The sequence below is a fragment of the Rhinopithecus roxellana genome, chromosome 8 (genome assembly GCF_007565055.1).
Source record: "Rhinopithecus roxellana isolate Shanxi Qingling chromosome 8, ASM756505v1, whole genome shotgun sequence".
NCBI classification, from domain to species: domain Eukaryota; kingdom Metazoa; phylum Chordata; class Mammalia; order Primates; family Cercopithecidae; genus Rhinopithecus; species Rhinopithecus roxellana.
This window is the reverse complement of record NC_044556.1, coordinates 125,145,034-125,160,254: the sequence shown is the minus strand read 5'-3', so window position 1 is coordinate 125,160,254 and position 15,221 is coordinate 125,145,034. Positions and strand designations below refer to the sequence as shown.

Here is a 15,221-nt window from a genome sequence, read left to right as displayed (position 1 = left end):
CTCCAGGCGGTCATCCAATCTCCGTGTGAATTGCTTCAGTGATGGAGAACTCATCATTGATCAAGGCAACTAGTGAGTTAGCTAGTTAGTTTTAAAGGCAGGAGCTAGAGTATATGGTGGCCTTTTACTAGGTTGAAGTTTCTGACTTCAGTCTCCCAGTCGCTCCCTACTCTAATAAATCCTGCAAAAGGCTACCAGATGAACTGTCTTTGAGACTGGTCAGCCCACTATTCAAACTTTGCAGTGGTCAAAATTACCTACGTACAAATTCTGATCTATTTCTAAAAGACAAAAATAGCCCATACCAAAATGCTACATTTTAGTTACCAGAATTATGGATGTTTTGCTTTTCTCCATTGTTTTGAGTTTTTCCCTAGTTTTCTGCATAGACAAGAAAGAGGTGGGTGAAGAGAAGAGGAGAGAGAGAGAGAATGAATCATCAAATAATTAACATTACTTACCAAAAGAGTCCTACCATGTTTATTCCTTCTCCACACCTTTGTTCAGGCTGTGGTCAACTAGAAACTATTCTATCTTTCCCTATCTTCAAATTCTTCCGCACCTCCCACATTCTGGTCAACTCACCTCCACCAGGAAGGTTTCCATGAATGCTCCAGCCCTCACTGCACTCAAATCCAAATGACACAGTTTAGCACTTCATTATAAGCAGTTTCTACTACTGCTAATCATTTCAATGGTCAGTTCCACATTAGATTGTAAATTCCTCAGGAGCTTCTATATCCTATCATATCGTATCATAGTGCCTACCCAGCACAGTGCAGAGGTTGTGGCAGGTTCTTCATAAATATTTTTCAGTGGATGGATGGATGGATGGATGGATGGATGGATGGATGGATGGATGAAATTCTATGGCTGTATTTATTAGTTCAGTTGGTTAGGGCACAGTTCTAATGCAGTTTCATAGGTCATCTGATACTATGCTTCTCACACTGTGGTGCACACATCCCCAGAGGTGTATGAAAATGTGTGTCAAGTGTATGTGAAGCCACAAGATATCAAATAATGTCTTCCTAAGGCAACAATTTCCTATCTTTTAGGGATACTTCAGTGTGGAATTTGAAGCACTTTTATAGCCATTTTATAGCTTTCCCAAGTGGAAGAATTCCCTCCAAGGCTAATGTCCATACTCTGCATGAGTTCAACAGTCTGAGCTTTGATTCCAGTTACTTTCTGATGACCATTTCAGTATACTACCAAGAGATATTCCTGGAATGTGTCTCTCCAGATACATTCCTGCATTCTGCAAGTAGAGATTTTTGGATTAGAAACCAGACCCCCTGGTTTTAGTCCGGTCATGCAACTACCATGGGCAGCAGCCTCTCCAGGCCCCAGCTCCTCACTGACCTTGCTCCCTTAACAAAGGTTGGATCAAAGTAAATAATCTACGTGAAACATCTCTGAAAACTTACAAAGCTCCAGGTATTATGATTGTCATCATAATGTCATTATTATTATTATCATCCCAGAATCAGTAATTTAATTCTGCCCCATGGACATCCCACACCCGTCCAGCTGATTAAGGTGAGTAGCAATCAGGCTCTGAATTCAGAAAATTCTGAGTTGAAACTTTAGTTTCACTAGACCAGAGTCCCATTCATTTTTGCAAATCTAATATTTTGCATAGTACTGGGAACATATCTGTGCTGAATAAAAGTATTTCTCACTACTATTTATTGAAATCTCTGTCTGCCACTTACTGATCTTTAACAAATTTTTAAATTTTCCAAATCTCAGTTTCCACACCTATTAGATTGGTATTATAACAGTACCTCACAGTGTTGTTAGAAATTTAAAGGCAATATGTATAAGCAGTTTAGCTCAGTGCCTGGCACAGAGAAAGTCAATAGTAATTAAAACACAGAGAGTCAGTGTACTTTTGCAACTTGATAAATGAAGGCTATCCCATTGTTCTGTGATGTTTTTGTCAGTCCTTCCTTTGAGCTGTTATGAACAAGCCAGTCTTGGAAGAGGAAGTTTGTTTGTGGCAACTTTGATGTTCTGAGTCACTGAACTAGTTAAGGAAGTAAATTTCAAAGCCATATTACTTTGTGGGCCCTCAGGGCAAGAGGAATGAACAATTTCAGCCTTCACAGAAACTTCTGCCAGAATGAATGCACTGGGCAGGGCAAGCTGGGGTTTCCCAGGAATCTGTTTGACAAAGTGACAAGAAGTGTTCTACCCAGACCATGTAAATGCTACTACATGAAACCCACATGATGGGCTCGCTCAACAAGTTGATATGTAAACCCATCCCCAAGGGAAAGGCAGATGACAAGGGAAACCACAAAGAGAGGCAAAATGAGAACTCTGTGAGGCTCTCCCCCTGGCCCGAGACCCCAGCCACAAAATGGAATCCAGAGGCCTGTTGTTTACATCTGAACAAAGCCGATGCTGAATCCCAACAAAGGGTCCTGAAGAGTAGCCCTGGCCAGTTTATGACTGCCAGTGATAGTGCTATAAAAATAGCTTTAAAGACACAACTTGGGGCGGGTGGCTGTGAGCCAGAAACAGAAAATGGAAACTGAGCCCTTTCGTGCCCCAGAAGTATAAACAAAGGGCTTTCTAAGCCACCAGCCCACCCTGACGCCCATACTGGAAGAGGTGGAGCATGGTGCACTATCTCTAGAACTTATAGGAGTGCTCAAGAAAGCACAGAGTGCACGGAGCAGTGGGTCATGTGTGTGGAGGAAGACAGGTAGATTATTAGAGGAGACATTCAAGAGCTTCCTAAAATTCCTCCAGTGCCAAGATTTGGAGCTACAGCTGAAAAGTAACACTTTGCCAGGCATCCTGGATGTAGCATTGAAGACATTTTGGATGCCGCATTAAAAAAACAGGCTCCCAAGGAAAGTATATTGTTAACTCCGGGTTTTTTTTGTTTTTTTTTTTAAGGTTTCATAATTAGAGTAACTTATGTCAGAATTAGATAATTTAGGAGGAAGACCTGGACAGAAATCTAATTGTAAGAGCTAAATATGATAACCAGTGGAAGCAGACACTCAAATCTGTTTAGAAGTTGAAAGTCAAAATAAAGAAGCAAAGCATTTTAAATGGGCTGTAAGACTCAGGTAAAAAGAACATGGCTTTCCTGCCTTAAGGCAAAAGCCACAGAGGCTGAAGAATTAGGGAGGTAGTGTTTGTGCCGCCCATCAGCTCCAATCCAAGCCCTGTGGAGGCCAGGACTCTTTTGACCACAAAGACCCCCAGGTACACACTGTGTAAGGCCCCATTGGGTCACCCTGAACTCCCCACCACATGGAGTATATCTCTGCTTCCTGCAGCTTTCTTTATGCCTCTGCCATTCACCCTTCTGGAATCCATTTATGTTGCCAGTTTGTACCACCTCTGAGAGATAATTCATTCCATACATTTATTACCTGCTACATGAAGTAGTATTTCCGCTGACTTGTCCTGAACTTGCCCCACTTGTGGTTCCAAAGCACTGCTACATTTCAGGATCTGATGAACAAGTCTGTGCTCATCGTATCCACACCATTTATAGTCTGATCATTTCCTCCTAACAGGCTTCTCCTTGTCAGCAGCCCTGTGACTTCTACTCAGTTCCTCAGAGCATCCAGGTTGCTGTCTGGGGACTTTCCCTATCCCCGTTTTAACCTTCTAGACCCTCTCACAGTGTTGCAGGCAAGAACACACCACAGCTATTGGTAAGAGTAAAATAATGTTCCCAACTTAAAATTTCCCATGCCTGAAGAATGTGTCCAATTTTGTGCAGCACTGTCCTGGGTGCAACCACATTATAAAAGACATAGTTTCTAGACTCTGAGTTTGCTAACTCACAGGTAACTGTCTCCAGGCAGCACAGGTGGATCAGTACTGGCCAATACTGCAAGTTAACCTGTCTGAAATAGGGGATTGCCAAGAAAGAAATCCAAGTGTAGTCAGTCTTAGCTTCAAAGCAGACTAAGTTCAATACTTAGCACTCCACTGATTTTCACAGTATCTGAGAGGGAGGCAACACCTGTTTTCTGCAACATATTGATGTGAAACCAGAGATCAGAAGGTGCTAAAGCTAGTGAGCAGTGGTCAAAAGGGGTTTCCAATTTCCAGTCTCAGTGCACAGATCTGCTTATTTTGGCTTCTTTTTTTTTAAAAAAAAAAAAAAAAGTTAATATTTTATTCCACTCCATTTAGTGCCCACTAAGCTCTTGACCACCTTCAAATATCCTTACTGAAAACAAGAAAAATAATAAGGATTAAGCAAAACGTAATAGCCCTGTTACTGCCTGGGGCTGTCCATGAGTTCATAGGAGTTGGGATTTTACTGCCAAGAGAATAAAATAGTAGGTGGGTGCTCCAACCTGCTTTTTCATAAGGAACGCATCATTCATCCAGGGTGAAAACATCCTGGCCAGATGCCCACTTCTTTTCTTCTGCATAATTACATCTTCTAGTAGTGTCAATACAGCAACAGACTTTGCAGCCTTGGCAGTCTAGTGTGAGTAAATCCACCATCCAGCCCACCTATAAGTCCCTGATTTCTCTGCCACAGAAGTTGCTGGTTTTCAGCACTAGACTTTTCTCCTTACGAATTGAGATAGCTAGAGATACCATCTTATGGATTGCCCCTGGTTTCCTTTCTACTATCAGACAACCATGTCCATGAAGCCCTGAGCTCAACTCGATTGCCCCTGTTTTTCTCATTTAGTTTCTTCCTCTTTTCTCTTAAAAGCAATCCTACATACCCATCACCCTGGCCAAAACCAATCTGTAATGTTGCTCCGGACTTCCAGGAAAGTATTTTCTATGGCCTCCCCGCAATAGGCATCATTCAAGACCTGCACACTCTCCCTGCTCAAGTGTGGAATTCCTTCACAGAAGGCAAGTTCCTCCTCTACTAGGTGATATGGTGGTAAAAGGATGCACTGGGGGCGGGGGGGTGGGGGGGGGGTTGGAAACACCTGGATTCAAGCCTGGCTCTACCATTTATTAGCTATGTGACCTTGAGGAACTTCCTTAGCTTCTTCTCAACCACAATTTCCTCACCTATACAATGAGGATAATACTACATCTCATAAATGTGTTGTGAAAGGTTGAATGATACACTGTGTATCAAAGTGTCATTACAGATTTGATCTTCTCCCAGCTTGCAAATCTAGTCTTCCTCAGTAAAAAAAAGAAAGAAAAAAAACTTTTATTTTCCTCTTTTTCTAACCATTTTTGGCATTTCAGGCTGGATGGTGGGTTTTCTCTTTGGCCTTTCAACTCAGAACCACGTGGTTTCTACTGAATAAACAGAAAGGAATCTCTTGAATCTCAGTTGTGACAGCTGGTTGCGGTAGGCATTTTAATGCCCACTTACAGAAGCCAAAGGACCCCCATACTCAGGCGCAGTGGATTAGGGGCAAGTCCCGGCTCAGCACCTGGCACCTGGTACCTGTGTACCCGACAAATACAGTCGAGGGAACAGCATCTCAGGCCCTTGTCAGGGAGGACCTCCCAGGATGACACTGAGGAGGCCCCTGAGATGCTCCAGAGCCAGGTCCTGGCATCCCCCTCTTTTCCCACCCACAGTATCCCTGGAGGCACTGAACAAGCCGTGAATCATCAGAGCTTTGTGTCTGCAGTCCCCTATTCAACCGGGCGCAGGCCTTTTCATTTCCTAGCATCCCATGTGCTAGGAACTAGAGCCAAGAGATCTGAATAAAAAGTAGATGGAGAGCAGCTGAGGATGAGAGGAAGGAACCCCTGAGAACTTTTTGAAGTCAGCTTTCCCCTCCATCATTGCTTGTGACAGCTCCTGGAGCCCAGTTTTCCTTAACGCCTCCAGGCGTTAAGACTCTTCAGAGACTCTTCTGAGATGACTCAGAAAGACTCTTCTGAGATGTCATCTGCACCCCCTGGAGCAACCGGTGTTGGTTAGAGGGGACTGTCATGCTCATTTGTCCCGATAAGACATCGGAGCCTTCACCCAACCTGCCGCTTGGTATTCCTCTCCAACGCCTCCCACCCCTTCCAGGAAGGCCGCTCTATTTAGGAAGCTGTTTTCCCTGAAGCCGGGTTTGCCCTGAGTTCCATGTCCCGTTCCTGGAACACTGGTGCGTCTGTGAAAGACACTGGGGCTGGCTCCGCAGCGGCTGTGCCCTGAAGGAGGCGTGTTCCGGGGCTGATGGGGCAAGGACACGTAATGACGGGGGGCGGGGAGTGGGGAGCCACTGGCGGGAAGACGGGAGGGACAGCGCGTCTGGGGAGTGTGCGCCCAAGGCCAGAGGCACCCGAGGTGGGCTGGCCCGGGGTGGAAAGCTGGGCCGAGCCCCTGGAGCCGGCGGAACGGCGAACCAGATTCAGGAAGTTGTGCCTGTGACATCAGGGGCAGGACAGAGTTGGAGCGAAACCTCAACTATGCCAGGCATCGGCCCGCAGGAGGGCAGGGAACACAGAGGGCGCTGTCCTCGGCTGCAGCGGCAGGTACGCGCGGGGGCGGGGCGGGGCGGGCTGCTCCCACGACCTCGGCTGACGCCGGGGCCCTACACGCCAGACCTGGCTAGGAGTGGGAGTGCAGAGGCAACCAAAAAGGAACCCACACCTCGCTCCAGGGCCCGGGGCGCTGTCAGACGGGGCAGCACCCAGGAGATTCCCTGGGCAACCACGCCTGCAGGAAGCCCCTCCGCGGACCGAAAGGTGAGTTTCAGGACTTTCTGTTATGTTTTTTAAAAATACATTTTTAAGCTCCTTCTGTTTGGAAGGGGACGCCCACTCAACTGCTGTCTTTAGAAGGATGAGACCTGCCCCAGAGATACAAGGAATTATTCCTAAGTAGCCTCTTGCGCCTTCACAACTTTGGTTCTGGTGTGTTTCCCTCCTTCTTGAGGACTCGCAGGAGTCTTCCCCTCTGCGCCTGGGCTGAGCCCACATGAGCTCCTCGGAGGTCGGCGGTGGAGTTACCTTACTCCAGCTGCCGGTAGGAGCGCTTTGAAGGGGACACATGGATATTCTGTTTTTTACCGAGAAAGGCCAAGGCCTGAGACCCTCTGGAAAGCATCGCGGGCTTAGGTGTTTCTAAACCATTCTAGGTGAAGCCAGATTTTCTCTGGGGCTAAGGAACTAGCCAAAACGAAAATATGGCCTGGAGCCAGGGGCGGAGAGGAAACCTGTTTGCTATTCTGAGTTTCCGGGGAGCTTGCTGTGACACAGATTACTTTCTAACTTCTCTGACTCTCAATGGTCCCACTCCCAGACCCCCCATCCCACCCATGAAAGTAGAATGGGGGACATATTAGGACCTGTTTCCCTAACATTATGAAGAGCTTTACGGGGATTCTTCATATAATAGAGTTAAGTAAACTACAGATGATAGCTAGTGGGAAGACCAGTCCTGTCTAACCGAAAGGGAAACTGAAGCACAGACAAGCACTCATCCTAATTTAACAGAGAACACTGGCAGCCAGCATGCCATGCTAGGTAGTGGGATTGTGCCACCGATTGTGTTGTACGAGGAAGGGAAGGAAAAGACCACTGGAGCATCTTGGAAGCACCTCCCTTCTAAAGCAGTTGCATTTCATTTGCTCAGCTACAGCTCATAAGGACCTGAAGCGAATTTTAAGGTACCCTCATTCTGAAGTTCTGTTAGATAATGGGAGAGCCTTGAGTTACAAAGAGCAGGACTTAAAAATAGCATTGATGTAACCTGTTCCTAACCCTTTTGCAAATGGTTTGCAAGTTCTACCTAAAGACTTCTGCAAGGGTCTTACCAGCCTTTAAGCTGGATCAGTTGCATCAACCACTTAGTGTGATGTGCCTGCCCTTCACCCAGTGCTGGGTTGTAGAGGCAGCTGTACAGGAAAATCTGACCAAGTCTTTCCTTTTGTCTGAAATTCTGCCTCTGTGTCCCCACCCCAGATACAATTTTAGGAAAGAGATGTATTGTAAAACAAATGTTTCTTTGGCCTCCATACATTGTCAATATTTAGCCTGTGGAATGAGGATGACTTCTATCCTCTTCCCTGAGACTAAACCCAAGAGAATAATAAACACTCAACAAGCTAAGTTATTGATTTCACCAAAGAGGGAGGTACATCCATTCCATACATTCATTCAACATTTACCAAACCTACTGTGTGCTGGCCAGTATACCAGGTCCTTGGAGTCCAAAGATAATGAGATGGTTTCTGCTTTTGAGGAGCTTCGGTCTGGTAAGTGAGACAGATACAGAAATAAACTACAGTTCAGGATAATATACATTATAATAGCAGTAGCTACAGGGCACTGACTAATCCAGGGGAGAGGACAGGAGATTCTTCCCCAGAATTATCTGTGAAGTCCACACCACAGAAGTGATGGATGAGCAGGTCCTGAAAATGACTAGGAGTTCCCAGGGAAAGGTGTTTTGAACAAAGGAAAGAGGGTATGCAAAGTCAATGGCAGGTAGGAACAGCATGTAATAGGAATTACACTGCTAGACTGAGAAGGGTGAACTCCCTCCTATGGGAAGCAATTTTAGTTTTTAAGCAGAGGAAGGATCCCGTCAGATTTGTGTTTGGAGAAAGAATCATTGGCCAGGTGGGGGCTGGCTTAGAGAGATGGGAAGCAGAGATAATTAAGATCTCAGCTAAGACAACAGCAGTGGGAACTGAGGAAAAGGAATGGATTTTAGGAAGTAGAATCTAAAGTACCTGGTGACCAAGTGAATGTGGTAAAGGAGGAATGAGTTGAACAGAGGGTGATTATAAGGTGTTGAGTGGGATAGGCAGGAGAAGGTACCTGGTGGAGCCATTAATAAAAATCATGTAAGGTAGAGAAGGAGTGGACTTGGGAAGCAGATTGTGGAGAAGGCAGTGATGAACATTTAGACATATTAAAGTTGAATATGCCCAGGAAATGTCCAGATGGAGATAAGCAGTTGGGTATACAGGTCTGGAACGTAGGTGGAGGTGGAAGGCAGTTAAAGAGGCCTGTGGTAGCACCACATTGGTGCTGAAGAGTCTTGTATTTGTCAGTAGTGGCCTATAGATATTATTTGCATATCATATGGTGACTTCCAAATTACTTTCTCCAAATGCTCAAGGCTTTCTCAGGATACCTTCGAGGATAATTCCTAAAATGAAGGAGAGAATTCTGGGTTCATGGCACATAGACAGTAAAGATGCATTTAATTATCACTCCCCCATGTGAAAAATTAATGCTTAGTTCAGTTGTAAGATCTGTGAAGACCTTTCCAGAACTCACATTCCAAGTCTTTAGTTACCTACCCCTGTGTGGGAGAGTCCTGACTTCATAAAAACAAGAAGGATGACCTGCTTTGACTAATTTCAGACCGTTACAGAGTAGGTCTGGCTGCCAATGCTCAGCTCACGATCTTGTGTGACCTGCATGGAAGAAAAAACCTTGAGCTTGGAGCTAGACATTCATGGGTTCAGGTCCTGGCTTAACCACTTATTAGCTGACCTTGAATAAGTTCTTGAATCTCTCAACTTCATTTCCCTTATATTTAAAATGAGGATAATTATTACTCACCAGGGCAATGGTTAGAATCAGAATCAAATTGAAAAAGAAAGTGCATTTAATGTTCTGCATAAATTATAAGACTCTATAAAAATGTGAGGAGTTTTATTATTATTTCTAATCTTGCCTCTTGAAACTACCAAAATTAGATAGACTGTGTAGGTATAGGCTCTGGGCAGCATCTTCATCTCAAAATTGCAGTTTTCTTATTGTATGACATATTTTAAAGCAGTAATTATAAGTCTCCTTCCATCATATCAATGACATGCATCTACTCTGGCCTCTTTTGTCCTCCTTAGCTAAAGTGGTCAGAGCCCAAAGAAGTCAATGCTCTGCTATTGCTTATGCAGGTTGTGTACTGCACAAGGACTCCTGGGAGTCTATGAAGCTGAAAGCACCAGTATTCCACCTGCTAGACCTTAGACCCACCCCACTTGCAGTTGAGTCCACATGGAGGGAATGCTTTTTTCTAATTCTCACCAAGGTGCTGGTTTAGCCCATTTAATCCAATGGCCCTGAATCTGAGCATCAGTTAATGGTTTGGATATATTTGTGATTTTTCCCTGTCCCGACCAGGGAAGCCTGACTTATTCCAACCCCGTGAAGTTGGAATGATATGCCAACATCAAAAACCTTCAAGTAAACAGAGTTCTAATAGAGGCTAAACTGTTGATGAAAAAAGGAAGTAACCACAGATTCAGAGACTTCAAATGGAAAAACACGTGTGAGAGGAGCCAGCCCCACCCCTTCACTTCACAGATGTGCAAACTACAGTTCAGGGAGGGGAAGTGTGAGCCCAGTCACACAGCTGGTTAATGGAGGGACCAGAATTCTATCTGCCTCTGCCCAGGAATACCCAATACCATCCTGGGTCTCTATTCCCTTTTGTATCTCGCACACAAGGACACAGCTAGGCATTCAAATGCCTGCGGAAAGGTAAAATGAAAGGATTGTACCTGAAGTTCGAATCCTCCCCCAGTGGCCTCCGGGGCGAACTAGGAGCAGACCCTCAAGGGATGCAGGTAGTTTTCCACTTTTAAGGCAACCTCTGAACCACCCTTGTCTCTTCTGTTTCCTCAGTTTCAATCCTTAAAGTTTTCTCAGGAGTTCCCAAAGACCCCTCAAGAAGATAAACAACACCGGGTGCCTTAATTAACTAAAATCCTTTCAGCGTTTCCTCAAACTTGTCAGGAAGAGTGTTTGCCTCAGAGATAAGAATGAGCTAGAGACCAGTGGATGAGTCGGAATTACACATCCAATATTGATATGTCATTTACCATTCAGTGAGAAGGGTTCCAGGTAAATAATAGGCATTCAGGAGACTCGTCACAGGCACAGTAAGGGAGCTAAAGACAGTGGCATGATAGACTTTTTCCCTCCCTGGACAGCAAAAGGAAAATTGAGTGCAAATTCTTTGAAAGACAATCCCGAAGGCCAGAGCCCAGGCCAGGTTTCTGGCTTTTCCCCCACATCAGTCCGAGCCATCTGAACAGAGCATCATCTGGGGACATGAGTGGACATTTAGTGGAGACCAGGAAAGGGCAACTAAGTTCCCAAATGAACCTCACACAAACACAAGATTTCTTTCTCAGGGGCAACTCCCAAGGGACATGGTGGCATCCAAACCCAATCCCCACCCCTGGGAAGAGACTTTCTGCCACGATTGTGAGCAAGCTGCTCCATGGAGTTTGTCACTAAGAAATAAAACAAAACCTAACCATTGCTGTAGTTCTTCGTCAAAACTGAAGAGATGATCGTATTTTGAAGCCACTGCAGACATGCCCTTGCTCTTGACTATAGCTTCCTCCCAGTGGGATGTTTTTCAGTTACGTTTTACTTTCCTCAAATACAACCCTAATTTCAAGCTGGATCGTCTTCAGAAAAGCCCTGCAGCATTTTTTTTTAGTTTCCCAGGCAAGTCATAAAAAGAAAATTGGCAGAAGAGAGGAAAATAATATACAAATATAACAATAAGGATAGTTGCATGTGATAGTGTGTTTAGTCTTCAAATTGTCCTGACAGGGAAAAGAGCTGTGGGCCACAGGTTCAGAGGTGGTGTAGGGGCAGGGAAAGAGGGGCAGGGTCAGGGAAGGAGGCAGTGGGAACAGGGAAGTCCCATGAGCTTAGTATTATGGAAACAGAATAGTACAGTGGATATGCTGTGTATTAACCTGAATGACATGTGACAGTGGCCACCATAAACAAGAGAAAAGAACGCTGCACTCTGAGTCAAGAGCTTCTTGTTCCTCCCCAAGCCAAGTAAGATACTGAGTGTGCATCCATCTGTTCATGGTTTCTAACCTGTGATTCCTCTGCAGCCCCATGGGCCAAAGTGCCAGCTTTCAAAAGCCCCTCTGCATGTGATCATCATGTACCAAAACCCTTGCTGTAGCCTTCACGCTCCAGTCAGCCACTCACGCACACTGGCCTGAAACCACCCAGGAACTAACGCTGGGGTCAAAGTGCCCTTCCCAGTGATTTGGAACCCAGAGTAAACAAATGTCCATCCAAACTTTCTTGGCTCCCACAAATTTTCAGTGTGCATGCTAGGCTCTCAGTAACCACTTGTTAACTGGTGGTGCTAAGAATGTAAGGCATACATTCCTGCCCACCCCCACCAGAAACATATGTAGTTTTTTCAACATTATGTTAGGGAAATGTGTCAATAACAAAAGAGAGTAAGTTACTCTTAAGGCCAGTCCTGCAGACTTAGCTTATCTATGAAACCCCTTTCTTGTAAATGACTGATGGCTTCCACCCTCCCTTCTCTTTCCCCACCTTCCACTCCTGACCTGAAACTTCCCTCCTGCCCAAGGCGCACAGTCTGCTGAGTAGCAGTTGCCAGCACAGCACAACAGTGGCCTAGATAAAAGCCTCCCAGCTCATTACATGGGTGACCCACACCGTTCCATAATGAAACCTCCACTGGGAAAAGGGAACACACTTGCATACCACCCCACCAGGTGCATCCTGCTCAGAGCTTTCCTAGTTTCCAAATTAGAAACTCAGATCTTGCCCTGCAAGATACTTGGACCAAAGCCTTCACGAGTACAGGAAGAAAGCAATGCGTTACCGGGTGCCTTGCTGATTTCCAAAGACTGTGCTTCTCTTGGTTTTGCATAAGGACATCATTGACCCCTTTGAGGAAAGAGCTGGGTTTTGACTATTTTCAGTGGGTGGATAGCACAACTTCCCAAAGCTGGCCATGGAAAGAACACCTCATTTCCAGACAGAAGCACTGCAGTCCTCCACACTGTCTGGAACAAGGGAGGAGACACAGTCACAAAGCATGTGTCACAGGGGAAGAAGGTCAGATGCTCCTGACTGACATTTTCCAGGAATAAGATTTTGGTGGCTTATAAAATATTATTCCTTCAAGGTAGGGCCTGAGGGTAAGGGGAAAAGTACTTAAACCACTGGGCATGTGGTCATTCAACACTTGGCATTGGAATTGATGAATAAATACACACTGAAGAGATCACAGACAACATTTTATATTTCTCAAACCATTAATAAGTGAAACTCTGCCATTCTTTCCCATGTGACATCTATTAGTTTTCCAGAAATTTTGTTATTTCCTCTTGCATTTTTTTAATTGAGGTGAAATTTATGTTACATAAAATTAACCAATTTAAAGTGAATAGCTTAGTGGCATTTAGTACATTCAGAATGTTGTGCAATCGCCCCTCCATCTAGTTTCCAAACATTTTCATCACCCCAGAATAAAACCCCATCCTCATTAAGCAATTTCTTCCTATTGCTCCCTTTTCCCAGCCCCAAGCAACCACCAGTCTGCATCCTACCTCTATGGAGTTGCTTATTCTAGATATTTAATATTAATAGAATTATACAATATGTGACCTTTTGCTACTGGCCTTTTCCACTTAACATGTTTTCAGGGTTGATGTATGTTGTAGCATGTATTGGTACTTCATTCCTTTTTATGGCTGAATCATATTCCATTGTGTGCATATACCATAATAGTTTATCTATTTATTTGTTGACCAACATCTGAGTTGTTTCCACCTTGTGGCTATTGTGAATAGTGTGCTGTGAACAAGGATTTGTTTGAATACCTATTTTCAGTTCTTTTGGGCATAAACCTAGGAATGGAATTGGTGGATCATATGGTAATTCTTACCTTTACCTTTTTTGAAGAGTTGCGAAACTGCTTTCCTTTCCCCCACATTTTTATCAACATACTTATAAATTCATTTTCCTTTCTTGAAGATAATACACATATTAAGTGGCATATCTTTTCCTGTCTGGTCTCTTATTTGATGCATTTGACCTTATGCTTTAATAAAAGATATTAAATACTGCCTCTCATTGCCCTAGAGATTTGGGAGTATTTGGATGTTCAAGATAGAAAATATTTGGGGGTAAACTAAAGCCCCAGAAAATATTTGGGGGTAAACTAAAGCCCCTTCTTGGTATAACTGAGTAGGAAGCAACAGCTAGCAACAGCAATATTTATGGGGTACTTTATCTGTGCTGGGGATAACATTAAGTGCTTTACCTATTTTCCCTTATTTAACCCTCACGTCAACTCAACAAAATAGGTACTACTACAGGTTGAGTATTTCTTATCCAAAATGCTTGGGACTATACATGTTTTGGATTTCAGATTTTAGAATATTTTTATTTTACTGGAATTACCAGTTCAGCATCCCTATTCAAAGTCCAATGTGCATTTCAGTGTCCTATCAGCACTCAAAAACTTTTAGATTTTGGAGCATTTGGGGTTTTGGATTTTCAGATTAGGGATGTTCAACCTATAACGTCCCTATTTTATAGAAGAAGAAATTGAGGTCTCCACCAAGAGCTAAGTGCTCTTCCCCAGCTCCTACAAGGGAACTCTGCAGCTGCCACCACTGATGAATAAGAAGCCATTCTGTTTCTCAGGGGATTGCAGTCATTTTGGCAGACAGATAGGTCAAGAGGCAGTTATAACGCAGTGTTACAAAAGCTATGATAGGCATCATGACAGGGACACAGAGGTAGAGCACTTATGCTGGCCCTAAGCTGTAGAATTTTCAAAGGAGATGAAATCTAAGTCTCTTATTTTCTTGATAACCCCGTGGGACCCTAGGTAATGTTTGACCCTCCCCAGGCGCCCTTTGACTTCATTACTCCATCATTGCATTGCCAGTGCACAGTGTCTGGTACACAGTTGCCACTTATTAAACATAGGTTCATAAACATGTGTGCTTCTGTAAAAGGAACTCCCAGCCCTGTCACACTGTCATGGAACTCCTATGCCTGGGTCCTATAATTCAAAACTCATAGGCTTTCTCAAAACAGATGTGTCCTGGGATGGGGAAAGGAGACGAGAAAAGGCCTCCAATGGCTTTGGCTGTCCTTTATCTCTGAACAGACACTGTGTGCATGAGAATAAGACAAGGGAAGAGAGAGAAGAAGGGTAGGGAGCGGGGCAGGAGGCCTTCCAGTGGCACTGTGTGAGGTCGGCCCATGCCCAGGGGAGGAGACCCTGTAATGTGACATGAAGTCCCAGAGAAGAAATGAACTGGGAAACCTCTTCCCTAAACTCTAATTTCTCCTTTTCAATTCAAGGTTTATTATTGCCTCAAAGATTCGTAGTGTATGGCTATACATATATTTGCCAATTCATCTCAGCTGGCAGGTACAAGAAGCAGTAACTTCATGGGAAGGTCTAGACTCTGTCCAGTTGGTAATTCTCACTCCTCTCTCCCAGGCACTGTCAGGGTGTATCACTTACT

The 15,221-nt window shown here is 44.4% G+C and overlaps 1 protein-coding gene across 2 annotated transcripts in view; it reads left to right on the top strand.

The window, feature by feature from the left end:
- The first annotated feature begins 6,194 nt into the window (after nucleotides 1–6,194).
- KIAA0040 (KIAA0040 ortholog) overlaps nucleotides 6,195–15,221 on the top strand; it is a 34,692-nt gene continuing 25,665 nt past the window's right edge. Inside the window, exon 1 of one of the 2 annotated variants that reach the window (XM_030935686.1) lies at nucleotides 6,195–6,447. The gene's annotated coding sequence lies outside the window, so the exon portion shown is untranslated. Of the gene's footprint in view, nucleotides 6,448–6,486; nucleotides 6,661–15,221 lie in introns of those variants that run through there. The other variant, XM_010367388.2, reaches the window with a different exon arrangement.